Here is a 12650-nt window from a genome sequence, read left to right on the forward strand (position 1 = left end):
GAAATGCTCCCCTACTGAAACATCTACCACCTGGCCGGGCTCATTCCCCAATACCAGGTCCAGTACCGCCCCTTCCCTAGTTGGACTGTTTACATATTGTTTTAAGAAGCCCTCCTGGATGCTCCTTACAAACTCTGCCCCGTCTAAGCCCCTGGCACTAAGTGAGTCCCAGTCAATATTGGGGAAGTTGAAGTCTCCCATCACCACAACCCTGTTGTTTTTACTCTTTTCCAAAATCTGTCTACCTATCTGCTCCTCTATCTCCCGCTGGCTGTTGGGAGGCCTGTAGTATACCCCCAACATTGTGACTGCACCCTTCTTATTCCTGATCTCTACCCATATAGCCTCACTGCCCTCTGAGGTGTCCTCTCGCTGTATAGCTGTGATACTCTCCTGAACAAGTAGCGCAACTCCGCCTCCCCTTTTACATCCCCCTCTATCCCGCCTGAAACATCTAAATCCTGGAACGTTTAGCTGCCAATCCTGCCCTTCCCTCAACCAGGTCTCTGTAATGGCAACAACATCATAGTTCCAAGTAGTAATCCAAGCTCTAAGTTCATCTGCCTTACCCGTAATGCTCCTTGCATTAAAACATATGCACTTCAGGCCACCAGACCCGCTGTGTTCAGCAACTTCTCCCCGTCTGCGCTGCCTCAGAGCCACACTGTCCCTATTCCCTAGTTCTCCCTCAATGCTCTCACCTTCTGACCTATTGCTCCCGTGCCCACCCCCCTGCCATACTAGTTTAAACCCTCCCGTGTGACACTAGCAAACCTCGCGGCCAGGATATTTATGCCTCTCCGGTTTAGATGCAACCCGTCCATCTTATACAGGTCACACCTGCCCCGGAAGAGCTCCCAGTGGTCCAGATAACAGAAACCCTCCCTCCTACACCAGCTGTTTAGCCACGTGTTTGTCTGCTCTATCTTCCTATTTCTAGCCTCACTGGCACGTGGCACAGGGAGTAATCCCGAGATTACAACCCTCGAGGTCCTGTCTTTTAACTTTCTGCCTAGCTCCCTGAACTCCTGCTGCAGGACCTCATGCCCCTTCCTGCCTATGTCGTTAGTACCAATATGTACAACGACCTCTGCCTGTTTGCCCTCCCCCTTCAGGATTCCCTCTACCCGTTCGGAGACATCCTGGACCCTGGCACCAGGGAGGCAACATACCATCCTGGAGTCTCTTTCACGTCCACAGAAGCGCCTATCTGTGCCCCTGACTATAGAGTCCCCTATAACTATTACTCTTCTGCGCTTTGACCCTCCCTTCTGAACATCAGAGCCAGCCGTGGTGCCACTGCTCTGGCTGCTGCTGTTTTCCCCTGATAGGCTATCCCCCCCGACAGTATCCAAAGGGGTATATCTGTTCGAGAGGGGGACAACCACAGGGGATTCCTGCACTGACTGCCTGCCCTTTCTGGTGGTCACCCATTTCTCTGCCTGCACCTTGGGTGTGACCACACTTACATAACTGCGATCTATGACGCTTTCCGCCACCTGCATGCTCCTAAGTGCATCCAATTGCTGCTCCAACCGAACCATGCGGTCTGTGAGGAGCTGCAGTTGGGTGCACTTTCTGCAGATGAAGCCATCCGGGACGCTGGAAGCCTCCCGGACCTGCCACATCTCACAGTCAGAGCACAGCACCCCTCTAACTGACATTGCGTCAATTAATTAAAATTAAAATTTGTCTTTTTTTTTTTATAAATACTTTTTTTAAATTTCAAAGTTACTGTCAACTATCTGTTTCCTAGCACTAGATTTCTAATAGAAATGCGATAGCTAACTATAATATTCTCCGATCTCTGGCTTAGATATCCTCTAAATTATAATTAAGTTATTATGTTTAATTAGTTCCCAAATACTCAAAAAAATTTAGGTTAGAATCCCAACCAGCCACTCAGGTCACAGCTTTTCTGTGATGTCACTTCAGTTTCCCCCCGACACACACAATTTGAAAAACAGGTATAAAAGTAAAAATCACTTGCTTACCTTCTGAGATGTTCTCAGGTTCTCTCGCTGACAGAGACTGCTCCTCCACCTCCAATCCTTGACCTGCACAATGCTAATAATGTAATAATAAAATATGGCACTTACCTTACACCAATGGGTCTTATTATTAGGTTAGAGGAGGAGGGTGGGTGGGAGACACTACACGTGTAGTGTCTCGGGTTTCCTCTCCACCAGAATTTATTGGTTGGGGGGGGGGGGGGGGGCTTGCCAGAGGTCGAACTTCCGGTTCCCGCCGAAATCCAAAGGGCTGCTCCTGTAAAGGTAAGTGCTTTTAAACTCACTACTCACCTCCCAGAAGGCCCCTGCGCACCGCTGCCGCCGAAATCCAAAGGGCTGCTCCTGTAAAGGTAAGTGCTTTTAAACTCACTACTCACCTCCCAGAAGGCCCCTGCGCACCGCTGCCGCCGAAATCCAAAGGGCTGCTCCTGTAAAGGTAAGTGCTTTTAAACTCACTACTCACCTCCCAGAAGGCCCCTGCGCACCGCTGCCGCCGAAATCCAAAGGGCTGCTCCTGTAAAGGTAAGTGCTTTTAAATTCACTACTCACCTCCCAGAAGGCCCCTGCGCACCGCTGCCGCCGAAATCCAAAGGGCTGCTCCTGTAAAGGTAAGTGCTTTTAAATTCACTACTCACCTCCAACGAGAATGCCTCCACCTTTGATGTGCATCCTGGGGACACACCGAGGTGCAATGGCAGATCACAGAAGGCTAAGCAGGTCGAGGATCACTGAGAGAACACTGGGGGAAGAGGAGAGTAGGGGTTAAGGGGGTGAGGGTGTGTTGAGGGAGGTGGAAGGGGTTGGAAGAGTGGGGCAGCACCGTTGGGGGATTGGGGCAGTTGGGGACACATCTGGATGGCAATTTACAAAGTTGACCTCGATCAATATTGCAGGCCGGATCCTCTGATCCTGGGGCTATGTTCCAACGCCGGTGTGGGAACGATGCCGTTTTACGCCAGAAAAAATGGTGTAAAATGGCCACTGATTCCCCGTTTTGCTGGGGACTAACAGGAAGGCAGCGTGCGGCACCCGGCTCTAGCTGTCAATATGGCCCGTAGAATTGGCCACAGTCTATGCCAGCGCCGTGCTACATGGCGACAGCCGCTTACTGACCCGGCCCGCGAAATAGTTCCTCGCGTGCCCCGGAAAATCCCCACTGTCCCCCAGCCCCTGATGAAGTCCCCCCCGTCCGCAGATCACGCCCCCCCCCCCCGTCCTCCCTAATGTCCTATGTTAAGCAGGTGAGGATGAGGGCCTTCCTGGCCCTCCAAGCTTGCTGGACCTTTGCTGCTGCTGCTTGTCTTCCATTCATGGGTTGGTCCTGCTGGTCCTCCCGGGCTCATCGTCCAGTTCCTCCTGGCCAAACGCAAACTCGTCGTCCTCCTCCTCCACGTCCAGCTCGTCGTCCCACTGTGTTCCAGGTTGTGGAGGACACAGCAGACTACCACAACGCGGGCGCCCCTCTCGGGAGTGTACTGCAGTGCACCAGCAGAGCCGTCGAGGCATCGGAAGTGCAACTTGAGGAGTCCACTCAATGACAGCCCAGCTGGGCTCCACATCAGGTCTCCACATCGGTCAACGTCCTCTGTACTGCCATCATTAGCCAGGCCCTCAGCGGATACCCCTTATCCCCAAGAGCCAATCTGCCATCCTGGGGTGGTCCTCGAAGAGGCCGGGGATGTTGCACTGCCCCAGGATGTACCTGTCGTGCACACTCTCTTGGAAGCATGCACACATGTGCATGATCTTCATGTGGTGGTCCCACGTGAGCTGTACGTTCAGGGAGTGGAACCCCTTCCTGTTGATGGATGGCACTCCCACACAGCAAAGTGAGCACAAGGTGACATACGTACAATCTATTACCCCCTGGACCTGGGGCATCCCGTTGATGGTGGAGCATCTGACTGCCCAGGCATCTTGCTGGGCCTGGTGCATGTCAAAATGTACAGAATTCACTGCCCGTAAAAATAGGGCAACCGTGAGATACCGCACAAGCCCCCGCTCGAGCCTTGGAATGATCCTGAGGCATTCAAGTTCAAGGCTGCGATGACCTTGACAGCCACTGGGAGAGGGTATCCACCTCCTCCACATGCTGTCAAGTCCACAAGGTTCCAAGATATCGTCCATCTGTAAGGAATCGGGAGAGGAAAACTGACAACCTGCTGTGTCTTCCACCCCGGGACCCTCCATTCTCCCATTGCCTCCCCGACCCCCCCATTCCCCCATTGCTCTCATTTGCCCCCACATCCCCTGCCATTCAACACGCCCTGCCCACGCACCCCCGGCTGCAGAGAGGGCCCCTGCCCACTGGACCCCACGCCCTGGTACCCCAGACACCCACAAGTAACATTATCTGCACCGGATGCTGGTCCCCTCCCTGGTGCACATGTCCATTCTCTGGTCACGGAAATGTCCCAGGTGCTGGGGTTCAGCCCCTGGGTGTTTGGATGTTGGCCGCTGCATTCGTGCTGTTGCCTCCTGCAGTGTTCAAGCACAGTGTCCGGGAATCACGGTCTGGTTGGGATGCTAGGCAATAACTTTGACTTAACTACAATTGCCAATTCCCAATTAGCAATAGCCTTCAACCACACTGCCAGAGGCCGCCGTGGTCAGTTGGAGTCACGCGGGGCTGGTGGGGCAGGCGGGCTGGGACAGGGGATGCCCCCAGAATGGGAACACACAGTCCAGGGGTTGGCAGGGCAGAACCGCGGGCGCTGAGCCACCCCCCCCCCCCAGATGAGGCTTTGGGCTGTACAAACCCTCCCACCACCCCCGATGGCAGCCACCCCAACTGAGGCTGGCACCCAAGGAATCCCACCCCCCCTTCAAGCACTGGGGCAGCAATCCCAGTGCCCCCAGGGTCATTGTCCAGGAGAGAAGATGGCTACTCACCTTCTTGGGTCCCCGCAGAAGCCCATACTAATTGGTGCCCATGTGACCTCTTGCTCAAGAGACCATTAGATGAGGGATCGCTCCCGTTAATTGTATGGAAATCGGCCTTAAATGGTGATTATTGGTTCTTGCCGTGTTATGGCATGATCCTAATTTCGCCAACAGGCTGGTTAGATTGCAACAGATCAGTGCCGGGTATGGTTCTCGATTTTGGCATCTCCCGCGATTTAACGACCACTTTTAGATTGACTGAAAATCTCCCACTATGGTTATACATTACGCTATCCCTTAAGCGGACACTTCATCTTCCAGGAACCAGCCTAAAATGGTTCTCTGTTTCCGATGGCTTTCTTCCTTTTTACTTTCTTAGCCAGGTGAATTCTGACCCTAGAATTGACTTCCACTGTGAATGTCACACTGTCGACTCGTTCCCCCTAGCCCTAAGCTAGCTGAATCTTCCAGCCTCCTTTAAATCCTCACAAACTCCGTCTTCAATCTGACTGTGAGCTCCCACTCACATTCTGCATGGTGAACAATAGAGATAGCATTTCTTCTGCTTCAGATGCAGGACTGGCTGTCTGAAGGCTGCAGACACCGCCAATCTGCAGACAGATTGCTGTCTCTCTGTGATACTCATGGATATGTAGAAAGCCTGCAGCTTGGTCTCAAAAATGGCTCCCCCTGCCCTCTTATCAATGGCAACAAAACACACACTTGCATAAAGTTTCTAATGAACTATCTTTCATTCTAAATCCCATTTATTTTAGAAGTGGATAGTTTATAGCATAACTGTTTACAAGCTGATAACACCGTCTGGGAATTCAGCGTCTGTTCATGGCACACTCTGCGACCACTGCCATTGTCTCTAAGTGTAAATATCTTCTTCCCAATGAAACAATTCATGCCTTCGTTTTATCTCTGATTTTTTTCATTTACGGGATGTGGGTGTCGCAGGCTAGGCCAGCATTCATTGCCAGTCCCCAGTTGCCCTTCAGAAGGTGTTGGTGAATGGCCTTCTTGAACCGCTGCAGTCCTTCAGCTGTACATACACCCACTGTGCTGTCAGGGAGGGAGTTCCAGGATTTTGCCCCAGCGACAGTGAAGGAATGGTGAGATATTTCCAAGTCAGGGTGACGAGTGACTTGGAGGGGAACCCGAAGGAGGTCAGGTTCCCAGGTATCTGCTGCTCTTGACCTTCTAGATGGTAGTGGTTAAAAGCCAATTACTGCGGATGCTGGAATCTGAAATGAAAGAGAAAATGCTGGAAAATCTCAGCAGGCCTGGCAGCATCTGTAGGAAGAGAAAAGCGCTAACGTTTCGAGTCCAATGGCTCTTTGTCAAAGCTAACAGACAGAGAAAGTGGGAAATATTTATACTGTGGAATGAGAATGAAAGATGAGTCATAGCCCCAGAAACCGAGGGAAACCGGGTGCTAATGGCCACAGAAACCAAGGGGAAAGAGCGCTAATGGCAGTCCCCAGAGAGAACAAAAGATGTGAAAGGTCAAACAGCAGAGAAACTAACATCAGAGGATGAACTAGATGGTAGTGGTCATGGGTTTGGAAGGTGCTGCCTAAGGAACCTTGGTGAGTTACTGCAGTGCATCTTCTAGATGGTATACACACAGCTGCCACTGTTCATCGGTGGTGGAGGGATTGAATGTTTGTGGAAGAGAGAGCAATCAAGCGGGCTGCTTTGTCCTGGATGGTGTCAAGCTTCTTGAGTGTTGTTGGAGCTGCAATCATCCAGGCGAGTGGAGGGTATTCTATTACACTCCTGACTTGTACCTTGTAGATGATGGACAGGCATCAGGGAATCAAGAGATTAGTTACTTGTCGTAGGATTCCGAGCCTTTGACTTGCCCTGGTAGTCACAGTATTAATATGGCTAGTCCAGGTCAGTTTCTGATCAATGGTAACCCCCAGGATGTTGATTGTGGGGGATTCAGCGATGGTAATGCCATTGAATGCCAGGTTTATAGTCAGGTAGACTCCTGAACAGGTCACTTGACACCCTTCATTTGCCCAAAATTTATATAACAATGTTATTAACTTCATAATTGTAACAGTACTCTGATTTAAATATTTCAGTATTTAAATAGCAGTAGTGACTGCACATTTCAAGACCTGTTTGAAAATTAGGTCAGAGAACATTTGTTAACATTTTCTGCTGCCCACTGCCTAATTTTTCAGCAAGATTGGGGGCAACAGGCCGAGAAATATAACATTGAATGGCCTTAAAAGAAAGTGGAAATAAAATGCTATGAAATGCGTCTATTCTACTTGAAAAGTTGTATATTTGGAACAGGGGAAGACACCCAGCTGAAGGAGAACGTGTTATTTTTTAACGGACCTGACACTGAACTCAGTAAATAGACTTTGTGCAATTTTTTTATCCTTAGGCACTGAATTACATTCCTGGAGTGTGACTTATCATGTAGCTAATGGTGGAAGATATTTTATTTCACCCTTTTAACCTCACAGATTAATTCCATTCAACCTTTTGTTGAACTCAACAGAATTGAAAATGTGAAGCAGTGAACAGTGCCTGGATTAATTTTATTTAAAAAGCCCTCAAGAACAATGCCATTAGAAAACATGATTAAACAGCTACTTGCTTCATTTTTATAACTGTTTTTTTGGAAACTAACACTAATGATGTTATCACATTTTTGATTAACAGGCATTTCAACGTAACATATGCATACCACGCTTTCTGTCTGCAGAACAGCAGTCATGCTTGACCTTGCCTTGAACCTGCACAATTTGATAAACCTTACTTTACCACTCGTTATGAAACTTGCCTGCATATGTTAATGAATGACAAGCTCCATTTATCAGGAAATAATTTTGACAATCTCACCAGGCGTCAGAGATTCTGCATCTGCTGGTAAAATACAATCAACCCGTCTACTCAGCTATGATCCATATGGGATTTTGTATCATGTGTGTTCCTCATTTTTTAATTCAAACAGGAAAATTAACTTTTGCAAGGGGTGATTGAAGCAAGATATGTATTATGGAATAATCTGCTCTCTTATTCGTTGTCAATTAATTGTACTTTCAAACTGCATCTGTTCCAAAATGAACTGACCTCTCGTTTGTAATCCGCAGTTAAATTTAGGAGTATTTCAGGATGTGGCCTTCACCACAGACATTCTGGAAGCAGGACTCTTAAGGGTAATTACATCTTCATAACACCTTGATTGGTCTGCACTGCAAATTTTATAAAAATAAGAAAAATGGTGTGAAAATTGCTGAGTGCAAAGGTTACTCTGCAACAGATTGGCGTGCTGGCATTTCCTCTGCATCCATCTGGTCTTGGACCTTTAACTGTGCGTGGCAATGAAGACTTTGTTCTGAAATGCCTGGAAGCATTTGTGCTTGACAGCTTTTGAAGCCAAGACCACTATTTCTACCCTTGATGCCTGATCTATGTTATCAACTGTACTCCCTCCCGTCCCCCCTCCGCACCACCCCCCCCGACAAGCCACAAACAGTTGAATTAAATGCTTTACTGTGTCAAGAGTACAGTTATTATACATCTATTAGTTTTCAATTAAGCCGCAACCATTTGCAATGTCCGAGATCTAGGTGCATCGTTCAGTTTTTGTTTCAAATAACCAACTTCCTATCTCCATTGGATTTGTTCTTCTTTATGCCCCAGTTCTTTTACCCCAGGATATCACTGCAGGCATCCTAGGCCAACCATCTTCAGCTGCTTCACCAATGACCTTCCCTTCATCATAAGGGCAGAAGTGGGAATGTTCACTGATGAGTACACATTGTTCAGCACCATTTGTGACGCTTCAGATACGGAAACATACTATGTCTACTACTGCATGCAGGTTTGGATTAATAAGTGGCAAAGAACATTCAGGCCACAAAAGGGATAGACAATGACCATCTCTAATAAGAGACAATTTAACCATCTCCCATTGACATTCAATGGCATCACCCCTGCAGAATCCCCCACTGTCAACATCCTGGAGGTTACCATTGGTCAGAAATGGAACTGAACCAGCCATGTATACTGTGGCTACAAGACCAGGTCAGACACTGGGAAATCTGCAGAGAGTAATTCCACCTCCTGACTCCCCAAAGCTTTTCCACTATCTGCAAGTCACAAGTCAGAGGTGTGATGGAATAATCTCCTGAGGAGGCAGTGATGTAGCGGTACTGCCACTGGACGAGTAATCCAGAGACCCAGGATAATTCCAGTACCGGCCTCCCCGAACAGGCGCCGGAATGTGGCGACTAGGGTTTTTCACAGTAACTTCATTGAAGCCTACTTATGACAATAAGCAATTATTATTATTAATGATTTGGGATTTGGGTTTGAATCTCACTACGGCAGGTAGTCGAATTTAAACTCAATAAAATATCTGGAATTAAAAGTCTAATGATGACCCTGAGGACAGCACGGTGGCACAGTGGTTAGCATTGCTGCCTCATGGCGCCGAGGTCCCAGGTTCAATCCTGGCTCTAGGTCACCGTCCGTGTGAAGTTTGAAAATTCTCCCCATGTTTGCGTGGGTTTCGCCCCCACAATATGTGCAGATGTAGGCGAATTGGCCACTCTAAATTGCCCCTTAATTGGAAAAAATTAATTGGGTACTCTAAATTTTTTTTAAAAATGATGACCCTGAAATCATTGTGGATTGCCATAAAAATCCACCTGGTTCACTAATGTCCTTCAGGGAAAGGAAATATGTCATCCTTACCTGGTCTGGCTTACAAGTGACTCCAAACCACAGCAATGTGGTTGACTCTTAAATGCCCTCTGAAATGGCCTAGCAAGCCACTCAGTTCTATCCAACCACTACATCAACACAAAAAGAAATCAAAGCGGACAGACCATCCATCACTGAGTTTGGGTAGGGTGCTCTTTCCAAGAGCTGGTGCAGACTCAAAGGGCCGAATGGCCTCCTTCTGCACTGTAAATTCAATGATAATCTATGATTAATCTAGGACAAAGGTTCGGCACAACATCGTGGGCCGAAGGGCCTGTTCTGTGCTGTATTTTCTATGTTCTATGTTCATCGAACCAGGCACCAGAAGCGACAACGGCAGAGCCAGTCCTGTCGACCATGCAAAGTCCTCCTTATTAACATCTGGGGGCTTGTGCTAAAGGTGGGAGACCTGTCTCACAGACTAGTTGAGCAACAGCCTGATATTGTCATACTCACAGAATCATACCATTCAGATAATATCCCAGACAGCACGATTACCATTCTACGACAGACCAAGCAGAATGGTGGCACAGTAGTATACAGTTGGGAGGCAGGTCCTCAATGCTGACTCTGGACCTCATGAAGTGACATGGCTTCAGGATAAACATGGGCAAGGAAACGTCCTGCTGATTACCAGGTACCGGCTACCATCAGCTGATGAATCAGGATTCCTCCATGTTGAACACCACTTGGAGGAAGCACTGAGGGTGGCAAGAGAGCAGAATATGCTCTGGGTGGGGGAATTCAATGCCCATTACCTAGAGTGGCTCAGTAGTACCACCACAGACCAAGCTGGCCAGGTCCTAAAGGACATAGCTGCTAGACTGGGATTGCAGCAGGTGGTGAGGGAACCAACAAGAGGGAAAAGCATACTTGACCTAATCCTCACCAATCTGTCTGCTGCAGATGCATCTGTCCACGACAGTATCGATAGAAATGACCACCGCGCAGTCCTTGTGGAGACAAAGTCCCGTCTTCACATTGAGAATACCCTCCATCAGGTTGTGTGGCACTACCGCCGTGTTAAATGGGAGAGACTTCCAACAGATCCAGCAACTCAAGGCTGGGCATCCATGAGACGCTGAGGGCCATTAGCAGCAGCAGAATTGTATTCAACCACAATCTGCAACCTCATAGCCCGGCTTATCCCCCACTCCACCATTACCTCCAAGCCAGGGGATCAACCCTGGTTCAATTAAGAGTGCAGGAGAGCATGCTAGGAGCAACACCAGGCATAACAAAAAATGAGGTGTCAACCTGGCGAAGTTACAGCACAGGACTACTTGTGTGGCAAGCAGCATAAGCAGCCATTGAGTAATAGACAGAGCTAAGTGATTTCACAACCAATGCATCAGATCTAAGTTCTGCAGTTCTGCCGCATCCAGCCAGGAATGGGGGTGCACAATTAAACAGCTCACTGGAGGAGGAGGCTCCACAAATATCTCCATCCTCAATGATGGAGGAGCCCAGCACATATGTGCAAAAGGCAAGGCTGAGGCATTTGCAACAATCTTCAGCCAGATGTGCCAAGTGAAACATCCATCTCGGTCTCCTTCAGAAATCCCCAGCATCACAGATTTCAGTCTTCAGCCCATACGATTCACTCCACATGATATCAAGAAACGGCTGATGGCACTGGATACTGCAAATGCTGTGGGTCCTGATAATATTCCAGCAATAGTAATGAAGACTGGTGCTCCACAATGTGCCGCACCCCTAGCCAAGCTGCTCCAGTACAGCTTCAACACTGGCATCTGCCCAGCAATGTGGAAAATTACCTAGATGTGTCCTGTACACAAGAAACAGTATAAATCCAACCCAGTCAATTACCGCCCTATCAGTCTACCCTCCATCATCAGCAAAGTGATGGAAGGAGTCACCAACAGTGCTGTCAAGCGGCACTTACTCGGCAATAGCCTGTTCACGGACGCTCAGTTTGGATTCTGCCAGGGTCATTCAGCTCCTGACCTTATTACCGTCTTGGTTCAAACATGGACAAAAGCGCTGAATGCCAGATGTGAGGTGAGAGTGACTGCCCTTGACATCAAGGCAGCATTTGATCGAGTATGGCATCAAGGATCCCTAGGGGGGAAACTCTCCACTGGTTGGAGTCATACCTGGCACAAAGAAAGATGGTTGTGGTGGTTAGAGGTCAATCATCTCAGTTCCAGGACATCACTGTAGGGGTTCCTCAGGGTAATGTCCTAGGCCCAACCATCTTGAGCTGTTTCATCAATGACCTCCCTTCCATAATAAGGTCCGAAGTGGGGATGTTTGCGGATGACTGCACAATGTTCAGCACCATTCGCGACTCCTCAGATAATGAAGCAGTCCATGTCCAATTGCAGCAAGATCTGGACAATATCCAGCCTTGTGTTGAAAAGTGACAAGTTACATTTGTGCCACACAAGTGTCAGGCAATGACCATCTCCTATAAGAGAGGATGTAACCATCGCCTCTTGACATTCAATGGCATTACCATCGCTGAATCCTCCACAGTCAACATCCTGAGGATTACCATTGATCAGAAACTGAACTGGATTAACCATATCAATACTGTGGCTACCAGGGTAGCTCAAATGCTAGGAAACCTACCTACGGTGAGTAACTCACCTCCAGACCCCCACAAAGACTGTCCATCATTTACAAGGCACAAGTCAAGAGTGTAATGGAATACTCTCCACTTGCCTGGATGAGTGCAGCTCCAACAACACTCAAGAAGCTTGATACCATCCAGGATAAAGCAGCCCGCTTGATTGCTCCTCCTTCCACAAACATTCAAACCCTCCACCACCCATGAACAGTGGCAGCCTTGTGTACTATCTACAAGATGCACTGCAGTCACTCACCAAGGTTCCTATGACAGCACCTTCTAAACCAATGACCACTACCACCTGGAAGGACAAGACCAACAGATACCTGTGAACCCCACCAGCTGGAGGTTCCCCTCCAAGTCACTCACCACCCTGACTTAGAAATATATCGCTGTTGGGACAAAATCCTGGAACTCCCTCC

The sequence above is a fragment of the Scyliorhinus torazame genome, chromosome 9 (assembly GCF_047496885.1).
Source record: "Scyliorhinus torazame isolate Kashiwa2021f chromosome 9, sScyTor2.1, whole genome shotgun sequence".
NCBI classification, from domain to species: Eukaryota; Metazoa; Chordata; class Chondrichthyes; order Carcharhiniformes; family Scyliorhinidae; genus Scyliorhinus; species Scyliorhinus torazame.